General features: G+C 35.1%; 1 pseudogene; it reads left to right on the top strand.

Annotated features, from left to right (window-relative positions):
• Nucleotides 1-7801: 7801 nt before the first annotated feature.
• LOC145943001 (uncharacterized) lies at nt 7802-9704 on the top strand (annotated as a pseudogene).
• The last annotated feature ends 14028 nt before the right edge of the window (nt 9705-23732 follow it).

Here is a 23732-nt window from a genome sequence, read left to right on the forward strand (position 1 = left end):
TGTGTAACGGAATTTCCCTTTTCCTTTTTATTCTTTGTTCTCTAGCCTGCCGACCCTCTTCTTTTCTACCTGTTTCGAGGGTATAACCATAAAAACATTCGACAAAGGAGACATGTTAAACGTTATTTTAAAAATAAGTTATTGTTCCAAAACAAGTTTTACATTTATTTATATTGTGTATGGTACTTTTTCTACAGAAGCTATTCCACAAGTAGATTGTCTAAAGAGAGAGAACGTAAATAAAAAATGCATTTTTGTAAAATAAAACAGCCGTATTAATCCATAAAGTGTATTAATGTACATTTATTGTGTGTCATAATAGCATTTTATTATAAAAAAAGAAAAAAAATACTCAAATGGATTCGAACCCGCAACGTTGACATTATGTGTCTGATACTTAACCGCTGGACCACGCGCTCTTTGAAAAAACGGTCTAGTCTATTCGCTTATATGACGCTGAAACTAGCCGCCTAGTAGTAGCCGCCGCGCCGCTGAAGTGGCAACAGCGCGGCGCAGCGAGTCAGAAGCGTGTAACGTGTATATCGCGAGTCACAAATGTTTGAATTTGCAGGTTTAATTTTTTTGCAGCTAAAGGAAATAAAAAAATAAATACACATTTTTATAGTTATGGATCCAATTAATCGAACAGTGTACCATCAAATCGGGTCCTAGATAAACTTATTAACGTTTTAAGCGAATAAACGGCATTCCAGTTCTCCGATGTTTACATACCTTGTTCGATGTTTTCGCAGTAAAAATAAATTATGGAAAATATAGTTTCTTATGGTTTTCGATCTTCTGAATCGAATGGTGTATGTTAAAATTGGGAGCTGAACGAATTTATTAATGTTTTTAGCAAATAACCGACATAGCCCATGCCAATTTAGACGTTCATCAATCTTTGCATGTCTTGTTCGATGTTTTCCCAGTAAAAATAAATTATGGAAAATATAGTTTCTTATGGTTTTCGATCTTCTGAATCGAATGATGTATGTTAAAATTGGGAGCTGAACGAATTTATTAATGTTTTTAGCAAATAACCGACATGGCGTATGCCAATGTACATGTTCATCAATCTTTGCATGTCTTGTTCGATGTTTTATTAGTAAAAATAAATTATGGGAAATATAGTTTCTTACGGTTTTCGATCTTCTGAATCGAATGGTGTATGTTAGAATTGGGAGCTGAACGAATTTATTAATGTTTTTAGCAAATAACCGACATGGCGTATACCAATGTACACGTTCATCAATCTTTGCATGTCTTGTTCGATGTTTTCGAAGTAAAAATAAATTATGGAAAATATAGTTTCTTATGGTTTTCGATCTTCTGAATCGATTGGTGTATGTTAAAATTGGGAGCTGAACGAATTTATTAATGTTTTTAGCAAATAACCGACATGGCGTATGCCAATGTACACGTTCATCAATCTTTGCATGTCTTGTTCGATGTTTTCGCAGTAAAAATAAATTATGGAAAATATAGTTTCTTATGGTTTTCGATCTTCTGAATCGAATGGTGTATGTTAAAATTGGGAGCTGAACGAATTTATTAATGTTTTTAGCAAATAACCGACATGGCGTATGCCAATGTACACGTCCATCAATTTTTACATGCCTTATCAATAAAATGTAAAATATTAAAGAAAAAATTTTAATTTTGAGAATTTTGCGATGCTTTTAGAAAAGTATTGTCTAGGTATTATTACATATGAACGCTCCTGAGACGAAGCGCTCTCCTTAGTTACGCGTGTTGGTGACTCGTTGCTAACGCACGAGCGGTGAGTTGAGGACGGTAATAACAGGCATTTGTTACGGTATCGGGCCGAAATCCTTATGTTCTTGAACAGCATGAAGAAGCAGCTTGAGAAAAGCAATTATAAACTGCTCGAAATTTTTTATTTTCGTTTTAGTTTTTCTTTCCGCATTTCTTTTGATCTATCGCACTTTTCATCAATTACTTCATCAAAATATTTTTTTTTTCGCCAAATATCCAACATTAATGGGAAATTATTTCCTGCTCTACGCACTCGGAGCTCGAATTTTTTGTTTGCTTCTATTTCGATAAGTCGCTGAAAATATATTTTAGTTTCAATTTCTTGCTTTGACAAAACGTATATTTCGCCGGATCAAGTAGCCGATTCTCTGGCTGACATTTTAGACCAAGATCTCGACGAATTTAGAAATTCGGCTGCAGCCTGCTTGTATAAAAAGGATGGATGTATATGGGAAGAAGTATGTAGACATATAATGCCTTCGTGCTCACATCGGATCACACTTAAACAGCACACTTCCAAATGTTATTGGACTTTCCGCAGGCATTACAATACGATCAATAATCGATATAACACAAAGCGCGATGAAATGCAAAAAAATATTGCTCATGATAACAGATATTCAAAGATCAAAAATCCTGATGACGTTTGTTTTATTGAAACAGGAGAATTGGAATTGCGCTGTTTGGGTGGAACAAAACTTCCATTTTCCGGGGCGAGAGATGAACAAAATGCAAATACTGTAGTAGAAGGGTCGCAAGATGTTCATGAAAACATGGACCTAAATGATAAAATTGATAATTCTTGTTGTTCAAGCGATAGCGACGGAAACGTTAATAAGTATGATTATAATATATCAAACGATTGTACCGAGATTACTTGCGACTCAATCAATGGAGTAACCTGTGGCGTCTCAGATACAATTCTTGTACCACGTGAATTTTGGCAAAAGTACGGACCGGCCTGAAACGCCTTAAGCATGGTTGGACCGATGATTTTCATAAATATTTTGAAAAATGGTTTATCGAATGTGTCATCTCATTCAAAGATCATAAATGTTTTACAATTAGTGGCGATACTAAAAGGCACGTTTATTATTTTTATGCTAAAGCTAATTGTAAGCATTCTAATTGTAAGTGTACATCGTTTAAATTTGTAGTAAAAACCGAAATTATTGATCCATATCAAGATAAAATCGTTCATGTTACAACAGCAGGTCCATTGTGCCATGTACCGAATGAAATCCATCGCAGATTTGTTAAAGGAAGTAGAAGAGCCGATATAGCACGACAACTAGAAAGTAAAAAACCATCAATCGTCAAACTCGATCTTCTCGGATCTGTTTCCGAAAACGTTATGAAATCAGGGAATCACAATGATGGGTTAAGTCTTATGATTCTTCATAAGATTTCTAGTGAAAATAATACGAGAGATGACCTCGATAAAGATGTTGTAATGTTTCTCTTGAAACTAAAAGAAAAGTTTATTAACGCATGGCCTGACCGCATTACCGAAGGATATATCCAGAGCATTTCGGTGGATCCATTTTACGTAATATTATTCACGAGACAGTAAATAGATTACTTGCTATCGCTTCCGGCTAATGGAGAGGTATTTCTTCACTTGGATGCAACCGGACGAGTAGTCGCAAAAGCACTTAATTCAACGGGTCCTGTCATGTATTATGCATTGATAATACCTGACTCAAAAGAATTTGGATCTCTACCTGTGGCCGAGTTCATTTCATCCGTCCACAGTGTTTTGCACATTGCATATTTTTTGTCAACGTTCACTACGGCTATCAGAAAACGGACAAGTCGTGAACTCGTTGTAAATAAGATCGAAGTCAATTTCAGCATAGCCCTAATTCAAGCTGTCTTAAAATCGTTTAATGACATGAATCTTTCTAAATACTTGGAGGAAACGTATAGGGTCCGTTCCGTTTCACGCATCATGTGCATGAATTGCATAGACAACCGTTCCGTTTCAGCTAATGTGCGCATTGATAGCGCAAAGAATTCCCTAGAATCTCCCCATCCCCAACGCATCAAACACGCATCAGCTACTACAGCTCGGACTTGAAGCAGTTAATGCGCGCATGCGCAGATACGTATTTGCTCATTTATTTTTTAAATACATGAATTTATTTCATCCCGTGTTTCTGTCCTTGGTCCACGCAAAGATGGATAATTTAATTGAATTTCCTGTATTACTAAACAACGAGGTTATCACGTTGTTTCTTAAAGAAGAAACCGCTGAAAGAGCATCGAAAAGTAAAATTGAAGTTTTAAAAAGTTATTTTATAAATAAATAATATTTTTAAATTAACTTAATAATATTAATATATATGTGAATATTTTTCTATACAGAAAAATTTCTTGAAAAAACTTGTGGAAAATACTGTAATGAAAAAATCAAATACCCTGCAGTTTGATGATGAAAGTTGTTCGAATGAAAATTGTGATACACATAATTTGAAAAGCTCAGGTTAGTTTTTTTTAAGGACTCTTTAATGTATTTGATATATATTGTTGCGCCCCCTCGGATCTGCATCCTCATTCTCAGATCTATATTTCAAGATCATCCCCTATACGTTTCCGGGAGATCGTCGTCAAGAGGGTTGTTGATAAACAACCCCCGGGTTACTTTTGTTTTCCTTCGCCATGTCAGTCTTGGTCTAGCTGTCATACTGTTTTGACGTTACGAGACCTCTGACTAATTTCCCAATATTAATTGTACTTCTTCTATTTGTATCTCAAATGGTCGTCACTCCATTAAACACCAATCTGTTCACAACCGTGTCTTGATTTATTTCGCGCGCGAGTGAGTGCTTGTGTGAGTGAGATATCTCGGGAGGATTGCAAGAGGCGTCCAGGGAGACGCAACATTTTGGGGGCTCGTCCGGGATAAACCGAGAAGACCAACGAGGATAATATCAACAACGAAATGACACCGCAGCATTCTCCAAGAACGACACGATCTCGAACGACTGTCAACGAGACTTCCGAAACGGATGCGTTGCAGACCGCATTACGAGAGCTACAAAAAATGCGTGCAGAGCGAGAACAACAACAAGCTCGCTTCGAGGCTCTTCTTCGAGAGAAGGATTATCACCTGCACCGATTACAGCCGAGAATTTCAGCACGTCAGAATGAACAGCTAAGTCCTTCTAGTAATAGAGCTTGCGGAGACACGCAAAACGATCCTAGAGCTTGCGCGAGTACCGCGAGTGCCGTGATTATCGCGGGTGATCCGAATTACGATTTCCGCGCGAAAACGCACTTTAAATTAAAGCCCGATGTATACGACGGAAAAGTTCCGCTGCGGGAGTTCCTCTCTCAATTTATTTTGATAGCGATTGCAAATAACTGGGACGATAAAACGAAAACGATTGCTCTCGCCGCGAATTTAAGGGGAAAGGCGCGAACCGTATTAGAAAATGTCGAGAATTTTGAAGAAATAACCTTCGCGGAATTAAGATCAAAATTAGAGTTGCTTTTTGGGGAAGGGAATTTGACACAAAATTATTATTCTCTCTTCACAAGTAGGAAGCAAAGATTCGGGGAAGATTTCGCTTCATATGGAGCCGAACTCGAAAGATTATCGCGACTCGCCTATCCTGAATGTCCTTTCGCGGTCCGCGATAAAATTGCTTGCGCTCAATTTGTTTCTGCTTTATTAGACGGTTTTGTAAAAAGAATTCTTCAATTGGAGGGGATAACCTCCTTAAATTTGGCTATTGAAAGAGCAAAGACTATTAAAATTATTCAAGGAGAAAATTACGATCGGAAAAGAGAAAATTTCGGAAATAACGGGAGGTTTAATAAGAATTTTGAACGGCAAAATTATTAAAAGGCGGAGAGGAACGACGCGCGAACTTACGCGGAGAAAAAGAAGGACGAATTCTCGAAAAATTCGGGAGAGAAAGCGAATAATTTTTCCTCTTTTTCCTCTAAACAGAAGGAATGTTGGTCTTGCGGAAAGACATCTTCGTTTTCAGTGTCCCGACGGAAAGGGAAACTCGAATTAGTCGAGCTTTTCGGGGAAAGTTTGACTTTTGCGGATAACACCCCGACTTTTGATTTTGTAGAATATAGTGTTAGGAGGATGGAACAGAGAAATTATTTTTCGTATTTTGGAAGAGTAAATGGAAAAAAGTTGTTTATTTAAAATAGATACGGGCTCCGACGTTTCGTTATTAAATAGTGAATTGATAGAAGAGAATCTTGAAAAAATTCGAGTTAAAAATATTAATTTGAAATATCCGACGGGAGAGAAAATTTCAATCGAATTTTTGGTAAAAGTAAAGATCGAAATTGGAAATTATTCTGTTGAAATTCCTTTATTTGTTGCAGAAATAAATGATCAATATATACTTGGAATTGATTTTCTTAAGATAATTAATTTAGACAATGTTTTTAATGAAGCTTTTAATGAATCTACGTTTGAAAAAGATTTTCAATGTTCACGAATGGAAAATTTTTCTAAAAAAATCCCGTCTATTCTAAACCAACTTTATGAAAAAAGTTCTATTCATTTGGAAGAAATTCAAAAAGAAACTTTTATTATTTTCTTAAACGAATTTCAAGATTTATTCTCTTGCAATATTATTGCTGGAAATTGTGACGTTATTAAACATGTTATAAATGTCAAAGACTCTCTCCCCATTAAACAGGCACCCCGTAGGATTCCTTTACAGACCAGGAGGAAGATCCAAGTGTTACTATTATTATTCGAGGAAAAAGGGAAGGCACACGTCCACCTCGTTCCGATTTAATGACCCATGATATTTCCGCTCAAATTTATTGGACTTATTGGGATGCATTAGTTCTTCAGAATGGAATCCTTTACAAAAAGTGGGAAGCCCCAAGTTTAAAATCTAGCTTTCTTCAATTAATTGTTCCTCGAAAACGAGTGAAAGAGATCCTTGAAGAAGTACATGATTCTCCTTCGGAAGGTCATTTCGGAATAAATAAAACCTTAGAGAAGGTTCGGAAACGTTTCTATTGGGCGACTTACAAACAAGATGTTGAAAATTGGTGTAAGTCTTGCAAAATTTGTATTTCTAACAAGGGACATGTCACAACTGTCCGGAACCGATTTGATTCTTCTTCAAATATGTTGTTAAATACACAAATCTAAAAGACACGTATTTTTTTATATGTGCGGATATTGAGTTTTAAGGGGTGAAACACCCCTTTAAAGAAAAACGGTATTTTTCTTTAGGATCGAATATCTGGTAAACTATAAGAGGTAGAAAAAAAAGACGTACAACAAATTTTAATGGCTTGAAGAGTACTTTAAAGTTATATGAACAAAATTTTGTTATTTTTCTTTTTTTTTAAATACCCCCACCACTTAATTTTTTTTTTTCAAAATTAAAAAAATTTTTTTACCTAATTTAAAGCTTATTTTTTTCCAAATTCAACCATGTGTAATAAAGTTATGTTACGAAATATCATTTTCGAAAATTAATTATAAACGCTCCCGTATATACGTTCATCCGTGCTATGTGCGTAAGTAATTACCGTCGAACAATAAGATATATAAAAAATGTTTATGTATAATTTTTATTTATGTTTTCTATGTATTTATAACTGCGTATTGTGTATATTTAAATTTTTAAAAACATTTTTAAATATAATTAATAAGAATTATTTTAAATATACCCCCAGTTCTTTTATTATTTCTTTAATATTTAATTTCTTCTATAAACATTAAAAACAATTTTATTCTATAATAAAATTATTTTACAATTGAATCTTTGCAAATAAATACATGTCGCAATATTTGGCATAAACAAATTTTATATCTTACGTTAAATGAATCATAAGATTATGTGATTACGTGTTTCTGATAAGTTAATATAAATTGTTCATGTAGCAGCATAATTCTCACAGCCAATGTATTTCAGTAATGTCTTTTCGTTGTAATAATATGTATTTCAGTAATGTCTTTTCGTTGTAATAATATCTGTGTAAACTGTTTTTCTATTGCAATAAAAAGCAAAATTTAACATCTTTGAATATGATTATCAATCAGCTTAACGTTGTTAGACTTTTATTGATGTCAATAAATTTAATTTATCTAACAGAAACGCCAGTAACTGAAGCAGAAGTGGAATTAAAGGAAAACATAAAAAAAATATTGCTGGATAGCGTTTTTCTTTATAATGGGGTGGAAGTAACGGAAGAAATATATCTCGATTATGAAGAACCTTATAAATTACATAGTTTTGAAATAATTGAAGATGACGAAGAAGCATGGAATGAAGATAATTTAAATTCTCGTCCTCATTGTTCAAATGATGATACAAATTTTGATAGTTCTTATAAAAGACGAGCTGTTGAGTATTGGCGACATCGGGACACTGATGAAAACAGTAATGACAAAAAAAGGAATCGTCCTCTAAAAGTAGTACAAAGTAAATTTAGAAGAGTTTCATCTGAACGTCAGTTAAGGCGATGGGAAGAACAAATACAATCAGGTGGAAGTCGTATAAAAAAATTATCTTACATCTCCAAATTTACACATGATAAATTTACTGCAGCTGTTGAATCAGGATTCATGGTTCATGACATTGATCTAAAAAGATGGGCTTTATAAGCTCAAGAAGAAATAGGAAATTTAAATCCTATATTTAAAGCATCTCACAGTTGGATAGCAAGATTCAAGAAGTCTCACCGAATTGTTTCAAGAAAAGTTACGAAGTTTGTCACTAGAAGAACATTAGAAGATTCTGTTGATTTGCAAAAATCAGCTGATGATTTTCTGGAAATAGTAAAACCTCTTATTGAACAGTTTGGGTCTGAAAATATTTACAATTCAGATCAAAGTGGTTTCCAATTGGAAATTCATTCTGGAAGATCATTGTCTAACCAGGGAGAAAAAAAGGTAGAACGTGTCGTGCAATCCATATCATCAACAACCCATTCATATACGATACAACCAATAATATCCTGTAATGGCAATTTGTTGTCACCTTTATTTATTGTATTAAAAGAAGCTAATGGTAAATTTGGACCAAGAGTAGAAGAAAATTTATTTAAACCAGAAAATGTTATTGTAGAAGCATCGAAATCTGGTAAAATGACATCATGTATTTTCCTTTTATAATTACTTTCTTTAACAAACTTATTTCATTTAACAATTTAATAAGAGTCATAAAAAACTATTAAATTAACATTTATATTTTATACAGATCATTTTAAAATGTGGTTAGAAGAAGCTTATTTTGCAAACATTGGTCCTAATAGCGTTCTTCTTATTGATTCATGGACATTGCCCCAATACTATTTCGGATTTAACACCTCCAGGAACACATATTACTACTATGATAATACCGAAAGGAACTACAGGGAAAATACAACCATAAGATGTTTATGGATTCAGAATTTGGAAAAATTTTGCTAAAAGATTTTCAGATGCGGTTTTACTGTTGGAAAGTAATATAAATTTACATGAACGAAATAATATAATAAATAATAAATAAATAAATGTGATCTGATGTTATAGATGTCGGCCAATAGAGCCAAGCGCGAAAATTAATTTCTAATTTTTCGGAACAGTATCTCTTGGTTTGAGATCACTGAGTCCCATTTGATTAATTATCAATTAACCTCGTACTTACAATGGAAAAATAGGCGAGAAAAATCATATAATAAAATTGCAATCTTTGATACATAATCAATTGTCATCCTCACGATATCAAAACTTATTTAAATATTCGTGGTTTAAAAGTGGTTATACGAATGAAAGACCAGACGAATTTGAAAATCCAGTACACTTTAGTTTAGACGAAACGTCAACAAAATGTGATATCGAAGGTTGCAATAATATAGCTGTAGTAAAATGTTCTTGGTGCAAAAAGTCATTATGCTTGAAACATTTTTTTGTCGAATATCATTATTGTAATGTATATAATGAGTGAATAATATAAAATGCAAATATATATTTTTTTTAATCTAAATATACACAATACGCAGTTATAAATACATAGAAAACATAAATAAAAATTATATATAAACATTTTTTATATATCTTATTGTTCGACGGTAATTACTTACGCACATAGCATGGATGAGTGTATATACGTGAGCGTTTATAATTAATTATCGAAAATGATATTTCGTAACATAACTTTATTACACATGATTGAATTTGGAAAAAAATAAGCTTTAAATTAGGTAAAAAAATTTTTTTAATTTTGAAAAAAAAAAATTAAGTGATGGGGGTATTTAAAAAAAAGAAAAATAACAAAATTTTGTTCATATAACTTTAAAGTACTCTTCAAGCCATTAAAATTTGTTGTACGTCTTTTTTTTCTACCTCTTATAGTTTACCAGATATTCGATCCTAAAGAAAAATACCGTTTTTCTTTAAAGGGGTGTTTCACCCCTTAAAACTCAATATCCGCACATATAAAAAAATACGTGTCTTTTAGATTTGTGTATTTAACAACATATTTGAAGAAGAATCAAATCGGTTCCGGATAGTTGTGACATGTCCCTTGTAAGAAGGGCCCCACAGGAAAGGGAAAATCTCCTATGCAAGTTTATAATGTTGGAAATCCTTTCGAGAGAGTTCAGATGGATATTTTAGGTCCACTTCCAACAACTTTATCTGGGAATAGATATTTGATTGTCATCGTAGATTGCTTCACCAAATGGGTAGAAGCTTTTCCTCTGAAGAATATTAAGGCAAAAACGGTGGCAGAAATTTTCATCAATCAATTTGTCTCAAGACATGGAGTACCTTTAGAGGTACACACCGATCAAGGGAAGAATTTTGAGTCAAAACTCTTCGCAGAATTAATGGAACTTCTAGGAATTAGAAAAACTCGGCCTTACATCCTCAGTCTGATGGACAAGTCGAGCGACAACATCAGACTATAATCAATTATCTAGCGAAATATATTTCTGAAAATCAAAAAGATTGGGATCGATGGATTCCCATGTTCCTTCTTGCTTTCAGATCTTCAAAACACGAAACCACAGGGATGATTCCTGCGGAGTTATATTTTGGTCGAGATTTAATACTTCCTGTGGATTTGTTACGGGGAAATCCTCCTAGACCGGAAGAAGAAGAATCGTCTTCGTTAGGAAATTTCGCTAGAACTTTGAAAGAAAAATTAGATAAAATACATTCTGAAGTTAGAGAGAAGATGATTATTAAATCTTCTCGGGTGAAAAATTGGTACGATAAGGGAGTTAGAAAGATTCTTTTTCAGGAGGGAGAGAGAGTTTGGTTTTATAACCCCCAAAGAGTCAAAGGTAAAGCTCCTAAGTTACAGAGTAATTGGGAAGGACCTTTCTCTATAGTGAAAAAGTTCAACGATGTGGTGTATTGTATCCAAAAAACGCCCAGACATAGGAAGAAAGTGGTTCACGCGGATAGATTAGCTTTATTTTTAGAAAGGAATATTGTTAATTGTTAGTTAGGTTGGAGCCCATAAAGATTATTAGGAAATGGGGGCGTATGGTGTGTGTGCGTGTATGAGCGTATTTCTATTATTGAATTTGTACTGCGTAAGGAATATTTTTCTTTTGCAGTTGAAGTCTTCGAGAGGTTTGTCTGAGTCTTCGGTAAGAGAAGAATCTCCTGAGAAAGTTCCTGTGGCCGAAGCTCAAGAACAGCTGACACCTTCCAGAAGGAGACTTCCCATTTGTTTCGTTTCGATCATTTGATTCTTCGATTGAGAAGACTGTCTCACCCACGGTTTTTGGTCCGTGGTTTTCCCGTGGGACGTAAATGCCGAGGCAGGGACTTGGGGAGTCCACAAGGAACGATGGGTCCACGGATGATACCCCCCCCCCTTGTCTGAAGATTCGACGTTTCTTCTTCGATGTTTCCCCGGAAGACAGTTCAGTGGGAGCAGCAGAACAACAGCGAGGACGGCAGGGATTTTCTTTTACCTCGGCGGGTGTAGGGAAAAGTCTGGCCAACTTTTCTCAGAAGACACCGTTCGAGTACGGAGAAGAGAGGGCGAAGCCCGGTTACCTGTAGCAGCAGCTCAGGGAGGGCAGAATTCGTCCGGACAAAGAAGACGCAAGGATTGGGACCAGGCGTTTCGCTCGACCACCCATAGCAGCAGCTTGGGAAGAGCAGGAGAATCGTCGATGCCCTGGAATTAGCGTCAGTGTCCTGGATCTTCAGCAGTCTCCGTGTTGGATTGTTGGGACGACAATCTTGGAGAAGGGGGGTAGTGTTGCGCCCCCTCGGATCTGCATCCTCATTCTCAGATCTATATTTCAAGATCATCCCCTATATGTTTCCGGGAGATCGTCGTCAAGAGGGTTGTTGATAAACAACCCCCGGGTTACTTTTGTTTTCCTTCGCCATGTCAGTCTTGGTCTAGCTGTCATACTGTTTTGACGTTACGAGACCTCTGACTAATTTCCCAATATTAATTGTACTTCTTCTATTTGTATCTCAAAGGGTCGTCACTCCATTAAACACCAATCTGTTCACAACTGTGTCTTGATTTATTTCGCGCGCGAGTGAGAGTGCTTGTGTGAGTGAGATATCTCGGGAGAATTGCAAGAGGCGTCCAGGGAGACGCAACAATATGATTACAATAATATTCTATAAATAAATAAATTATATTTTTAATTATATATTTTAAATTAATGGTATGTATATGAATATTTTTCTATAAAGACAAAAGTTCTTTGATAAAAGTTGTATAAAATACTTTAATAAAAAAATCAAATACTCTACAGCCTGATAAAAATTATTCGAATAAAAATTGTGATACAAATAATTTGAAAAGCTCAGGCTCAGGTTAGTTATTTTTGAAATATACAGTTACAAAATGTATTCTATAAATAAATAAATTATATTTTTAAATTGACGTATATATATATAAATATTTTTCTATAAAGACAAAAGTTCCTTGATAAAACTCATACAAAATACTGTGATAAAAAAATCAAATACTGTGATAAAAACACCAAATACTCCGCAGCCTGATGAAAGTTGTTCTAATAAAAATAATTGTGATACAAACAATTTGAAAGACTCAGGTTAGTTTTTTTAAGCACTCTTCCAATGATATATTTGATATACAATTATATACAATTCGATATAAAAATATATACAATTAAAATGTATTTTAATGATATTTTTAGATGAACTTGGAAAGGGTTTCTCATGGCCGGAGAGTGCAGTGTTTCTGCTTTTAGATTTATATCGAGAGAGAGAAGAAGAATTTCTATTAGGTTTTAAGCGTCATAATATTTTGTGGGCAGAAATTGCTATGGCGATAAAGGAAACCAATCAGATATATAATTTAAGTGAACAGCAGTGTTCAAATAAGTTGGCAGGACTAAAGCGTACATATAAAAGTATTTCTGATCAAAACAAACGGAGCGGCAATTGCCATAGCTCATGGCCGTTTTTATTAGTAATTATATGTTTTATAAACATGCACACATTTAATATACTAACGTTTCAATTGTAAGAAACTATTCCTTACATTATATCTTTTGTTATTTGATTAGGTGATGGATTCGATATTTGGAAAGAAAGCTAGTATTAAACCTGTTTCTGAGGCTTCGAGTGATGGTCCAACATCACCTGTACCCTCGACCTCGGCTATGTCGAGTGCCTCATTGTCACCAGCTCGTGAAGTCCAAAGTAATAAAATCTATTCTCTTTTTCTATTGATGGATATTTTCTATTCTCTGTTTCTATTGTCTATTATACTTGACATTGTGCAAGGGCTTTTATTTTCTTAATATTATTTTCTTACATCTTATAAATTATACGTTAGATCCAGTTAAAAAAAGGAGAGTTGAAACCATTTTAGAAAATTACATTGAAAATATTCGTCAAAAAAGAGAAATAATGAAGACTCAAAGGAATGAAGAGAATCAATGTCGCGAACAACGTAGACAAAAAAGGCACGAAGAAAGAAGAGCTGAACGTGAAAAAATGCACGAAGATCGAATGAAAATAAAGCAATCATTAGTAAATATTTTACAAAAGCTATTATAGTTGCTGCGAAGAAGTAAAATGTATCTTTTTATCCTAGCTATTACTTTATTTATCCTATTTATATTCTAATTATCCTATTACTATTTTCAAGAGTTATTTATAAGTAGTTAAGAGTTTATTAATTATTGTTCTTTTTTTGTATTTTTCAATTATTCCAAAATTTTGAATAAATATAAATAATTTGAAAATTAATAAAGAAGATTAAAATATATATAAATATAATAATATATATTTATAATATTATTATAAAAATTTAAAAATGTAAGAAGAAGAAAAATGTCAAATAAGAAATCAAAAGAATTCAAATAAGAAAAAAACTTTATTAAACATATATGTATATATATAACTTTCTCTTACACTCTCATTGGCAAGGCATTCATAATTCTATTTCTTTTTTCATTGCCTAAATTTACCGCATTATCATATACAATGGGATTTATTTGATCGTCATGTTCATATACGCCAATGAGCATTTCATCATTTTGAAGTTTACAAATATTATGAAGTACGCAGCATGCAATAATAAATTCTGGAATTTTTTTTATATCAGTTAATGGCAAACAATCTAATAATATTCTAAAACGAATTTTTAATTACCCTATTGCTCTTTCAACTGCCATCCTTGTTGATGACAAACAATAATTATAATTTGTTTGTCGAATTGTAAGATGGCCATTATTTCGGAATGGCACCATTATATGTGGATGAATACCGTAGGCAGTATCTCCGATGATATGGGAATCATTCGGAAAATACTCCTCAGGCAATTCAAGAAATTGAGCTACCGGTGAGTTCCGAAATACTCTAGCATCGTGGACAGATCCCGCCTGCCCAGCATAACAATGTGTAAATAGGCCCAGAGAATCACACAACTTGAACATTGATAGAATGAAATCCTTTTCTATTAATATAAGAGTTTGCATCTTCAACGGGAGCTCGGATTTTAATATGCGTGCCATCGATAGCGCCAATTACATTGGGAAAGCCACATGATTGTTGAAATCGTTCCATCACATTTAGAGCAATCTGATCTCTCGGCCATCTAATGAAACGAGGTGAAACACAATGTAGAGCATATGTTACTCGCCGTAATGCTCGAAAAGCAGTTGCTCTTCCTACACCAAATTTCGTCGCTATAGATCTACAATAATGTCATATGTAAATTAAATAATGCTATCCCTTTTTAAATGACATTTAGCCAGTATATACTTTTGTATTTGTTCCGTAATTCGCTATAATTATTTCTTTTTATAATTTAAAAATTATAAGCTTTGGACAAAATTTTGATAAAGGAAAAATTATCTTAGAATTAAGTCAGGAATACGTTGTTTTGAATCACATCAAAATATACCTGTAAGAATCAGGTGTAGCCATAAACCAGATGGCAATAAGTAATTGTTTTTCCTCTGATATTGTTTTTCTACTAGTTGCATTTTCTATCAATGCATTATTAATAGCATGTAATCCTGGACCGATTATTCTCAGCACCATTTCAAATGTTTCAGGAAACATTCTAAAATAGAAAAGTTCAACTATAATGAAAATTTAAAAAAGTAATAAAAACAATTAAATTTTGTAATAATTTACAGCTACTTTTCTACGTATGATATTGCAAGAAAAATTTTATCTCATGTTTTCATTTTTTTATACAAAAATATATATATAATTATATAATTATTATTCACCGAAAATGTTCTTTGAATATTGTTCTTGAATAACCAGGAATAACTCGTTCTACATAATCTGATATTTTTTCCACAAACATCATCTCTCCACGTGTTTCGTTAATAATTAATATTGTATATAATATTTCAAGTTCTAAATTAAAAAGTGTATTTTCATCTTCATTTTCACTCTCACTAGAATCACTATTACTGGTTTCATCATTATCATTATTTAATAATAAAAATGAGGCTATCGTTATTAATGTTTTTTTATCATCCATAATTAGCATCCATTTTCGTTTGTAAAACAAACGCATCAAAAGTCGTTCCGTTTCTTACGAGCGCATAGCCACATTAACAAAACGGAACGATATTAATGCGCGCAGCGCATTGACTGCGATGTATGCGTTCAATGCGTGAAACCGAACGGACCCATAGACTTCGCTCCGAAAGCGTTAACAGCATTCCAAACTTCACGATAGTTCATGTCTGTTCCACCCATATATTACGAACCGTAAAACGAAAAGGCAACGAACTTTTAAAGGACCGAAGATTCCTTTGCGCTGCGCAGTGTCTTATCACAAAACTCATCCACACTACAAACCTAACGGAAGCGCAGGCAGTATTTAAGTGTGGAATAACTGTTTTCGAAACCCAATTTATATCAGATGAATTGGAAAAACAATTGCATCGATTATCTAATATGCACGCATCAAAGATCGATTGTTACACGGAGAAGATTCGAGAGGAAATAATCGACGACGATTACCTGAACAGTGAAAAGAAATTGCGTCACGGTTCTCCACATTTTATCGATATTTTAATGAAATTTATATCGCCGAAAAAGCCAACGAGATCAGTATCGTGAACAGCGGGCATGAAGAACCCGAAAAAATAAAAAATCCGTTCTACTGTCCACAGTTTATCGAATATGTCCTTGAACATATTATGCCTTTTTTCCCTTTGTGGTCAGCATTAATCATTCGGCATGTCGGACTTCTGCGTGATACAAATGCTGTAGCAGAAAATTAGTTTAAAATGATCAAGTACCTGTTATTTGAACAAAAAATAAACACACATCCTGCTCGATTTATTGCCAAACTGGAGCAATATTTAAAACCACGCTTATTAGAACGAAAATATTCATTGAGGATAGAAAGACAAAAAAAAGAACGTCATGAAAAAAAGGCTTTAAGTGACACAGGACGACAGACTATTCAGAACGAAAATGTTTATTGGGATTTGGCGAAAGAATCGTGGCAAAGGCGGAAAAATTTTTTCGTTGTATCAAAAGCACAAATTCGTATGGATCTCGACAGTATCGACGAACATCTTCCCTCCGTCGCCGCAAAAAGATTCTGTTCGCCAATCCATGTAACATCTGATATAAAAAGTCCTAATAGGCTAATACCTGCGAACAAAAATCGACGACACAAAAGATATATTCATCCCGAAACTCTCATGAATATGAAATTCACTGATGCGGTTATAATTTCAGAGATAATTGACAAGGGCGAAAGTAAGGTTGCAACCGGTGCCAAAGGTGGTCCCGACGCAGTCTCAACGCCCGCCAACTCCGGGTAGAGATATTCAGCCTTGCGTAAGGCTGGAGAGAACACCATACGCTTCCAAGAAGGAAGGAAGTAAAACGAGGAAGGCATCATCCGGCTAAAACGATTCTTAATGTTTTCTACGGTAAAATGTGCTTGAAGCACGACAAGAAAGACTGAACGCATATATTGCGTACATTAGTTTTAAGTCAGTTATACACTTTGTCTGATATTTAGATATATCAATTTTGTTATTTTATTAGTTTTTTTAGTTTTGACAAGAAAAAATTAGTAACGATTTACTAAATAAGTTTATATGATGTTACGTGCAATATTTTGCAAATGTTATTTGACTACGTTCTCTTATTTTGATAATCTTTCTAGTCCGCGCCAACAGAATGTGATATGTTTGTACTATGCGTAGAAGAGATTTTATTTTGCTTGAATGCAAAGTTAATATATGAAGGAGAAATACTATTATATAGCAGCTGCACATTAAACCTTCCTGATTTATAATAAAATATATGTATCCATAAAATGTGTGTAATTACCTTGTGTGACTTTGTCGACCAAGGTAATTACACCTGACCAAGTGGGGGTTAATTATGTCTTTATTCTTTTCATCCTAACCAATATTTTAAACTATTAATTTCTTTTGTTATATAAAACAAATTTTATTTATACTTACCTTAATATTTAATTAATTTTGCAAAACATATTTTATCTTAGAATAATATTATACTTACTTTTGGAGAACATATTTTATCTGGGTTAATGAATAATTACCGAAATATGATCCTGATATTTGTTGGTCATTCCTTTTATTTTGTTCAAAGTGCTGCAATTTTTTAAGAGTATTATTGAATATTTATACATTATTTATTGATATTAACCTATTAGTTTATATACGCGGGTTTATGAACGGGCTAGATAATGTATATATGAATGTTATAAGATGTTGAATGACGTAAATAGAAAGGCATGCATATATTTGGAGCGTTTCTGTTTTTCTGCAGACTTATGTATGCGGTTCTGTGGAATAATGATATAACATGATACTTCCAGTTTTTCTTTTATAATGATACAAGACTGATTTTGCCCGGCATATTATAATTGACATGTTGGATCGAGATTGACATGACATAATTTATATTGTCATTATTTGTTGTGGGTCATGAATGACATATGATATTTTATACTCGATAATATTTGAGGGGTTATCATTGACATGTAATAATTTATACTCGATAATATGTGTGAAGGTCAACATTGACATGGATTATTTAATACTTGATAATTTATGAGAGATCGAGATTGTCAGTGTGAAGGTCAAGACAGACGCGGGTAAATTTTGTCGCGTATTAATTTTGTTCACTCGGATTCAGAGTGTATGCGCGATGGCGATGCTCCGTAGCATAATGAGGGCGGAGCTTAACATTATATAAGCTAGGACCACGCGTTGTTCGGGGTCAGTCGGCGTAATGTCTGAGTAGCGGGTCAACCGACGTAAAGTTGGTTCGTACGGGAACTCGTAATATTAGCAAGACAGTCGTTGTCCCGGGAATACGTTCTCGTTAAATAAAGCTAGTTAGCTGAACGTGTCAGCCTGGTCGATTCGGAGATATTTTTCTGCCGGTTTCTAACAAAGCTGGATATACTTTCGGGCCAGCATAATTCATGCAACCGCGAAGCGAGTGTTTGTCTACCTCGTGCATGGACTCTGTTCTATATTGAATCGTCACGCTTTACCGCGGCGCTGAGCGAACATATTAATAAACGTCGTCATTGTGACGTACGTATACATAAATCGTGATCACGTGAACTTCCCGTGTGGAAAATAGTGTTGACTGTAGCAAGACGTCGCACAGCATCGTCCTTGGGGTTAAGGTTACCCTGTGTAAACATTGTGGATCCGGTGGATTCATATGAGAGGAAAATTTCCTCATATATAATAAATAATATTATATTTACTGGAATCGAAGTGCGTGTTTGAACTTTTTCTCCCTGCTAAACCTTTTACTGTCTAGTCCTTGTCCGTCGTTAACTTATATTGCGGCATATGGTGAGAGGGAACGACGGTGATCGAGCGAGAAGGTGTACGACAACTCGGCGCTTATATTCGAGTGGAATTTTGTCGGCGTGGCGCATTGACGTTCCGGTCCAACCTTGCAGTTTGGTGGTCAAAACTGCTGGCGACCGTGAAGAACCTGAAAGGGAACATTTATATAAGATGAGTCAGAGTACTTGATACCTCGTGAAATAAGCCAGAGAGGCAAATATTATAAAATTGTTGATTCGAGTCATAGTCGACCGGTCACAGTAATTAATGCGTATATTGTTCGCACACACGCGACTCAAGGGCTTGTATACTTCGGATTTGAGTTCGATATTTCTCATTGTTGGGAAATAGACCTTATTAAAGCGGACGTACCTAAACTTAACAGAATAGTGTCACGTTTTTTCGTTTTTTGGCGACCGTGACAGGACCGCTGTATCGCGTGCGCGATAAATTATGTCGTGACGGCGGAAGTCAAGTGTGTAAGGTTATTCTGGAGTGCGAACGACAATAAGGATTGTAACGCGTATCAATCCGTTTCGCAACATATATCCGGAAATTTCGTAAACTCGTAAACGATATACGTAAAGTGAAAACCGCGACAGATTATCGATAAGGTACAGCTGTCGGGGGAGCTCTAATAAGATCAAAGTGTTGTTTGAAGTAATTTTACGTTAATATAAATCTTATTGATAGATAAATAAATTGCCATAAAATAGGCGCGATAGAAGCATAATTGCAAATATTACCTCTAATAAAAGGTCTCACGTAAACGAGCAAAATAAAAAAGTCTCAAGGTAGAGCAAAAGATAAAGTCTTACGTGAATGAGCAAATAAATGATTTGTAGGCTTAGTTGCATTATCATTATAAATTATTACAGTAAGTCTCACAGTGTTGAGCAGACAAACAAGCAAGCAAAAAGTTGCACAATATTTCATTAAAAAAATAATGATGAAATACACTAAAATAAGTCTCATAAATGAGCAGATTATATTCGACATTGAGGTCGAGATTGACATTGAAGTCAAATTTGAAGTAAAATTTTATTTCTAATATTCTGATTTTGCACGACGTCAAAATCAGAATAACTTTGCTTGCTTGTAATTGCGATAGTGAGTAACTCCTACGTAGCCTAGAGGAAAGGAAGAGAGCATAGACAGGTAAACATTCATGCTTATGCTAGTCATAAGTGTTTATCTCTGCGTTTACCTAGTTTGGCTCGAGACTGAGAGCTCGAAATTTACCTTGCGAAACGTTTTGAATTAATATCGTCATGTCGTGTGTAGAGAGATCACCTAGTAAAAAAGTGACTACAAGATCACAGGCTAAAAACGCGGAGGGGAAACCAACCGCGAAAAGCGTTAGCGAGCCTACGGTAACCCATAGTCCGGAAGAGCGTGTGACCGCGATAACTTCCGAAAAAGTTTATGCTGTTGCAGGTAAATCGCAACAGGCATCTAGTAGCACAATAACAAGCTTAGGTGCAAGCTTGTCGTCGAGTAGGAACGACTATATCGAGTCAATGTTTGCCGCTATGATGTTGAGACTCGACGAAATAGATAGGCGAACAAAAATGGCGGAAATATCTGCTGACGAACTTGCTCATCAAGTTCGCAGGTCAGGGTTGCGTTCGTGTGATACCGGTGGCGCGAATCGCGATTTATTGATCGAAAACAATGATCATCCGAACCACAATAATATCGTTGGTAACCTCAAACTACCCAGAGGCGGATGGCTTAAAGATTCATTCGAAGACATAACGTTTTCGGGTAGAAACGACACACAGAACCCAATGAAATTTCTTAGAAAATTTCAACGTACAGCTCGGTACGAGGGTATAAATGATCCGATCAAATGCATTATTTCGGTAAATGTCTTAGGGGGTCAGCTTCGAATTGGTTCGACGTTCGAGACCCGTTCGACATCGAAGAAGCGTTTCTCGCGTTTAAAGATCATTATTGGGGCGACAAACAACAGGCGCGATTGCGAGAAAAAATTTATATCGGTAAATATAATCGAGCGGAATCAAAATTGTCAATGGCCGATTATGCTCTGGATTTATCCAGACAAGCGAAAAATTTAGAACCATCTTTGTCGGGAAAAGAGATTATTAGATGTGTTAGACGTCATTTTGGTACCAATATAACACGCGAGATAAGACCGACGACCGCATCTAATATCGAAGATTTTATTAAACTTTCGACGAGATTGATAATGATTTCAAAAGAGATCGCGAGGAGAGAAACCGCAAAAACATCGCGGAAAATAATGAAAGAAATCGGGGTAATATATTCCGTTTTAGCGGTCAACCTCGTTACGGTGATAATAGACAGAGCGATAAATTCGGTAGAGCGGTTGAATATCATCCTAACAAATTCGTGGGTTCGAGCGGAGGTCGTGCGCCAACTTCGGTTCGGATTACGGAAATACTGAATGACAAGACTTCTTCGTCGTTTCGTGACAACGCGATAAATCAACTTTGTCGAACGCAAACAGAAAAGTAGCGGTAATCGATAAAAATAGTGAAAGCGCTGAATCAGTAGATTCGGATGAATATAATTCGTACGAAGAGGACGATAATCACATAATAGCGAAATAGATATAAATTCGGAGGTCGAAAATGACAAAAACCCGGATTATCAACTAAATATAATACGAACGAGAAATATTCTTCGCGACGTGGATGAGGTTACGCGCGAGGATCAAGAGAACGTGATACGTAGTCGTAGACCTTATACTACGGTCAAATTTGATACGGTTAGTGTAAAATGATTAGTAGATACTGGTGCGCAAATATCGGCGGTAACCAAAACATTTTACGATAAACTGACCGACAAAAAAATTGAAATGAGTTATACCCATACGCAAGTTTAACTTAGTAGGAGCTTTCTCGGAGAAGGGGGAGCCGATTGCGAAAAAGATCTTTGTCAAATTTAGCATAGACAATCGCGAATTCTCGTATGGTTTATACGTGGTAAAAAATTTGTCGTACAATATGGTACTCGATTTTGATCAAACAGCCAAGGTCAAGAATGTCGCGTTAAACGTAATGACTTTAGACGAGTCAAACATCGGACTCGAGAATATTACAAACAAATATAGTGCGATATTCGAGGATACTATAGGGTGTGTAAATAATTATGAGCATGAAATTCATGTAACATCGAGAGCACCGTTTAAGTCGAAATCGTATCCAGTCGCCGACATACACAGAGAAAAAGTGAATCAACATCTGTTTGACTTGGAGAAAACGGGCATTACTGAGCGAACAGCCACTCAATATATAAATCCGTTAGTGGTCGTAATAAAGAAATCCGGTGAGATTCGGTTGTGTCTCGACGCGCGCGAAATCAATAAACGGATGGAGAACGATCATGAACAACCACCTACTATAGACGAAATTTTCAGACGTATTGGATCGCGAAAGATATTTTCAACTCTAGATGTTGCCAAAGCATTCTGGCAAATTCCTTGGCGAGAGTGTGATAAAAAGTATACGGGATTTAAATTTGATAATCAGACGTTTGTATTTAAGAGACTTCCTTTCGGATTGAAAACCGCGGGATCATCTTTTATGCGAGCGATAATTAAGTCCATAGGTGATGATTGTAACGAATTTGCAATAATTTACCTAGACGATATATTGATAGCTTCAGATTCGATTGCAGATCACATGCGTCATTTAAATATAATTTTGTCTAGATTAAGTAGAGCTGGATTTAAACTGAATAAATCAAAATGTGAGTTTTTTAGACCAGAAATATCATTCTTGGGTCATATTTTTAACCAGGTCAAGGTTGACATGAACAACGATACTAAACAAGCGATTGAGAATTTTAAGATGCCGCGTAACAAAAAAGCGGTACAATCGTTTCTAGGTCTAGTTAACTGGGACCGTAGATTTATTGGTAACCTTGCGAAAATGACCAAGCCTTTAGAAAATCTTTTGAAGAAAGATGTAAAATTTATTTGGAATCAGGAACAACAAAGCGCGTTTAACAGCATTAAAGAAGCGTTTCGCGTAGCGAATAGTTTGTTCATAATAAGAGCGAAATTCGAATTCGGTTTATCAATGGATGCGTCTAAGAATGGTTTAGGTGCGAGACTTTTTCAATATCATAAGTCAAAACCGGACGAGAAATTTACGGTAGCTTACGCTAGTCGTAGTTTGCGAGGAGCCGAGGTAAATTATACCATTACTGAATTAGAATGTCTATCTCTCGTATGGGCGTTACGCAAATGGCACGTAATGTTATTAGGTACACCTATTAAAGTATACACGGATCACAAAGCGCTAAAGTTTTTGTCATTTTGCGCAGACGATAGTTCAAGAATTGCTAGATGGTTGGCTTTCTTGCGAGAGTTTGACTTGGAAGTCATACACATTCCGGGTAAGGAAAACATTATTGCCGATATATTATTGCGGAATAATGTTGGTAATGAATTTCTAAAAAAGCGCGATACGAGTAGATGTATAGCAGCTATTCGTTATCCCGACGACGAAGTCGAAACTCACAGGTGGGTCAAGGTTGTGATGGAAGCGCAATATAACGATCCGGAGTTACAAAGACTGTTAAATACCGAACCTGACAAATATTTTGTACGCGAAGAATTGATTCGAGTAATATACAACGAGAAAGATCGAATAATTATCCCCGATAAAATCAAATGGGATTTTGTTAGAAAAATA

Source organism: Prenolepis imparis, unplaced genomic scaffold, assembly GCF_030444845.1.
Source record: "Prenolepis imparis isolate NDT839.2.m4 unplaced genomic scaffold, iyPreImpa1.0 SCAF_11, whole genome shotgun sequence".
NCBI lineage: Eukaryota > Metazoa > Arthropoda > Insecta > Hymenoptera > Formicidae > Prenolepis > Prenolepis imparis.